Source organism: Pinus tabuliformis, chromosome 8 (genome assembly GCF_031772625.1).
Source record: "Pinus tabuliformis cultivar Carrire ecotype Pingquan chromosome 8, CPIR1, whole genome shotgun sequence".
NCBI classification, from domain to species: Eukaryota; Viridiplantae; Streptophyta; class Pinopsida; order Pinales; family Pinaceae; genus Pinus; species Pinus tabuliformis.
The window spans coordinates 1,121,181,179-1,121,186,230 of record NC_142294.1 but is presented as its reverse complement, the minus strand read 5'-3'; positions in this window follow the sequence as shown (position 1 = coordinate 1,121,186,230).

The window sequence follows — 5,052 nt, the reverse complement described above, 5'->3', positions numbered from 1 at the left end:
AATTAGATTTTAGATATTCAAGACCTAAACCTAATTAGGTTTCATAATCAATCAAGAGTTTCATCCATTAGACTTCTTGCAACAATATTTACTAGGGTTTCATCATAAACCCTAGATTTCATCATTAAAATGACATCATATCAATATTTGAAAATATTATACTTCTAGGCTTTCATTAGCATGCCCTAGAATATCAATCTCTACTATGGTTTTCTTACAAACCCTAGATTTCAAAAACTAAATCATGAATATTAGCAATCGGGTTAGCATACCAACATTTCATCTCTAGGGATTCATTCTTATATCAATCACTACTACGGTTTTATTGTAAACCCATCAAACCCAAATAATTTTTACCATACTAAGGTTTCAATTATGTAGAAGCTTATACACCTAGGGTTTCATTCCTAGAACATTATTTTTAACTATTACAAGGGTATTTGCTCATAGACCCTAATTTACCAAACCCTATGAATCTAGGGTTTCATTATATATACTAAACATTAATAACAAACCCTAAAAGACTAGGGTTTCAAACCATAAAAATTAAGAGTAGAATTTCATTTCTAGATTTTATCAATAAACCCTAAGTAGACTATGGGTTTTATTTTCAACATACCCTAAGCATAAAAAAGGCAAGGGTTTTATAGTGAACCTTGAAGGTTAGGGTCGAACTTTGACTTTGACTCAACAAAAATCCTAGAGCACTCAAAGTGTATGATCTCAGTTAACTTCACCACATGGGTCTTTTATATCACATAGAATCACAATTCTAAACTAGGGGAGTCATATTACTTATGACATGTGAATGTTCTTCAATGGAAAGCCATTGATGAATTAGTAGGTTATTTATATTATAAGCTTCCCAGTGGTTTCTTTGGTCCTAAGGCAAGCCACACTTGGTGGTTTCTTCAACCCTAGACAATTCACTGTTCAATTACAAGATGACGAGAGCTCAATATGAAAATATGGGAAGGTTCTTTAGTGGAAAGCTACTGATAAATTGGTAGGTTATTGAGACCAAAATCTTCCTCGTGATTCCTAAGGAAAACCACACTAGGTGGTTTCTTCAGTCCTCAGGCAACCACAAGAGGGTGAGAATTCAACATGGGAAGGTTCCTTGGTTGTAAAAGATACCATGGGAGTACATAAATCACCCTTGCTAGGTATTTATTCAGAGATTGAAAGTGTCAGTGTTCCCAACCCAAGGCCACACTTAGTGTTTCCTCAACCTACCTGAGTATCTCTGTCTCCTGGCTAGTAGCTTTATCAATCCATAAAATTCCCAATGGGTTCTTCAGTCCACGGAAAACCACTCTTGGTGACTTCATTAATCCTTGGCAAGCCACTACACTCTATCCACCATAATAAAACCATCTTGGCTTCTTCAGGTGGTCTATTTTCAGTTCAATTTCTCCCTCTCTATCGAGTTTCCTCTTCATGATGAATTTCTTGCTTTCATTTCCCCTGCGTTGACCCTGCCCCTTCCAAATGGAAGAATTATTACCAGAAGATTCCCAGCCTCCCTCTTATTTTATTTTTATTCCTAAGCAAATCACGCATCATTTCACTTTCCAATAGGAGCCTCTTGACCTCCTCTGCTTGTCTTCCATATGAGCCTCCCAACCTCCTCTTCTTGTGGTCATTCTTTTTATGTGCACATAGGGTCTCTTCCCTCCTTAGTATGTGAGAGAAAATATCCTTAGAGAATGTTTTGCTCCTCTCTGCCATGATGGTCCTATCATTCAGAGTGGTCTACATGGTCCCACCCCATGGGAAGCGTGACCCATACTCCTCATTAACTTTTTTTTTATCCTTTTCTTGCTTGTACTATTGCCCAAAGAGATCATTGGTATGTCCTTATTTTGCAACTGAGTTAATACACAATAATCCCATTAAAAAACCACTCAATTAGCCCATAACTGATATTTAAAACAATCCACTTCCTCAAGCAATCTCCATCCTTAAGCAATGGAATCTGTGTCCCTCTCTCAAACATTTTAATTTATATTACAAAATTGCAGGGAATTATTATAATGTTTATGAGGGGAAATAAACCCGCAGGGGATGTCACAATCCCCACCCCCTTAGAGGAACACCATCCTCAATTTTTTCTGACAGGACACTTACAAAAACATGCTTTAAACGCAAGCACACGTGATTTGGAGCTTTATATTTATAGCTCATTTACATTCAGTTGTTACATACACAGTTTCTTGCTCAAAAACTCAATCAATATATATACCAAATAGATCGACCATATTTTAGTGGATCTTTTGTAGTCTTATTGATGCTTTTGTTGCACAATTTGATACCTTCAAGTTGCTATTGTTCCTTTTTCCAATCAGCTTCATTCACCCATACCTAGAAATTCCCATGCTTCCTTGTAACATGGCATAAAATCTCTCATGAGATTCATCAAAAGGAAATTGAAATAATTCAAACTATTCCTCTTGTATTGTCCTTTAAATTGGTGCTCAGCCATTCACACACGTCATTAACATGGCCCATTTGTCAGGTGTTCTCAACAACTCCTCGTTGTTACACCACAGTGGCCACAAATTATCATTTCCTTATCAGTCGCATGATACAACATGAGAAAATAAGTCACATTCTTATGATATTAAAATCATCAATTATCTAGAGTTTTTCCTTTGCCCCATCATTTCCTCTTTAAGCCATGAATCTCATTAGACAACTTATTATGTCATCCCATCCTGCCATTTGGATTTGCAAATTAAATTTTTTTACAATTATTCTTCCACAAAAATAATTCCTAACAAGACCCTGTTAGACAAAATGGCATATCTCTCTCTCTCTCTCTCTCTCTCTCTCTCTCTCTCTCTCTCTATATATATATATATATATATATATATATATATATATATATGAACATACACTTGCATATATAATCAGAGTCAAGGTCAAGAGAACATCCCGTGCCATTTTCATGGCTACCCTTCCAATGTCCATCATTTCCCATGGGCCCAACCAAACCACTTTGTTGTCATATATATATATATATATATATATATATATGATCATACACTTGCATATATAATCAGAGTGAAGGTCAAGAGAACATCCCGTGCCATTTTCATGGCTACCCTTCCAATGTCCATCATTTCCCATGGGCCCAACCAACCCACTTTGTTGTCATATTGATGTCCACTTAATCATGGACATAAATATATTAACATACATCAAATAGAACTAGAGTTTTAGAGAACTCCCTGTATTATTGTTATTATTCACACTACAACTTTCAGCCTGTACATAATTTCTTTTTAGATTGCTGTCATATTTAGGAGAAATGCTCCATTGTACACTAACAATGGTCTTTCCTGACCCATCACTCAAGCCTAACCTTTTCTCATTTTTTTCATGCTTTTTAGTCATTTGTAGGGCCTATTTTAGGTTGTGTTTCTATTGGTCCTCCTCAGCACTCTTACCCGATTCCCACGACTTTCCTACCATGCCCAATCAATGTTCCCAAGGCCCCCAACACATGAAAAACGAAAGGAAAAATCCAAAGGAAAGAGAGGGAAACCATAAAAGAAATAAATTCGTGACAACAACCATAAAATCATGGAACAAAATAGCATGTCCATGTGCAAATCAACAATCAAAAGGACATTTCAAACTTAAATGAATCTAGGAACAAAAAACATAAAATATTCAACAACATAACAGCTCAATCCCCATGAGTTTTGGTGTTGCCAATGGTTCATGAATAAAAGCTCGGGCAATTTCCAACCATTCATGCTTGTCACACTGATGAGCCCCAAATTTGGTAACATTTTGGGCTCATTTGGCCTAACTACCCTTGTTCAACCCTTCGTTTTTCATGACTTATGCATCATTTTTTAGTATATTTATGTCATTTGTACGAATGAGGGCAGTCACTATTCCTAGGTGGCTAACACGTGCTTATTTCAGGTTTTTTGACATTTAATGGAGCAAAACCACGTAGATGAGGGCTAGGAGACAGCCAAGATGGGATTGAGATTTTGTAGGAAGGTTGTCCACAGCATTGAATGGCCCTCCTCGTGATCTTCACCCCCAACTCCGAGCTCCAACAGCCACCACCACCGAGTTAGAAGGCAGCCAAACGGATTTTGAGGAAGCAGCAGTTCACTCCTAGTTTGGTCAGCCAAATCCCACTGATTTAGGAGGCCAGCTTGGGGCCTCGTAATGTATAAATGATGAGGCTTTAGCCTTCGAAAAGGACTTTTGAAACCTTGTTGCACATTCTGAACTACGAGCTGTTAGCTCTGTTTTGCTCTTTTGTAGCCATTATTGGCATGTTATTTGACTTATGATTATTACCTTTTAATGGAAAGCAGGTAGATTTGAGTTCAGTTCTGAGTTCTTAAAGGAGCCATAGCTCTCGGGGTTGGGCCCAACCTGAGAGCCTAAGGCCTCCTTCCTTTGTATTGTTATCTTTCTTTCAACATTGTATTTCTTTTCCTTTACATGCAATTGAACGCAGTTTGTTGAGCTAGATTTCTTGGTGTGGTTAAGTAGGTTAATTTTATGAAACAGAGTTGTTTCAGTAGTTTAGAATAGAGTAAGGAGATTGGAGTTAATAAGAGTTCCAAAAAAGGGTTGACTGCACACTCATTTTCACCTCTGTTTAGGGACTGGAATTGCAGACAGTGCCACCCACCAAAAACATCGTTTTACATGTTCATGCAATCTTTGATGCAATATTTTCGTTTGTAGAAGTGTCCATGCGTTCAGATCTTGTGGAATGATTCTTTGCTTCAGTACCATGCATGATTTTCCTTAGAAATAACGTTGTTGTTCTTTGGTTTTATTAAACAGCTAGAATAGGTTAATGAAATTTCGGTTATGTGCAGGACGTGGATGATTTGTTTCGTTTACACTGTGCAGTACTACTCCCTCACTCCCTTATCCTTCTAGGCCGACTACTCATCTCCCAATCAGACCCCTTGTCTCTCAACTCTTCTATTACCCACGTTATTCTACCTTTTCGGCCTTCCATTCCCTCTACCCTCTTTAAGACAACCTAGCTTTGCACACCCCCTC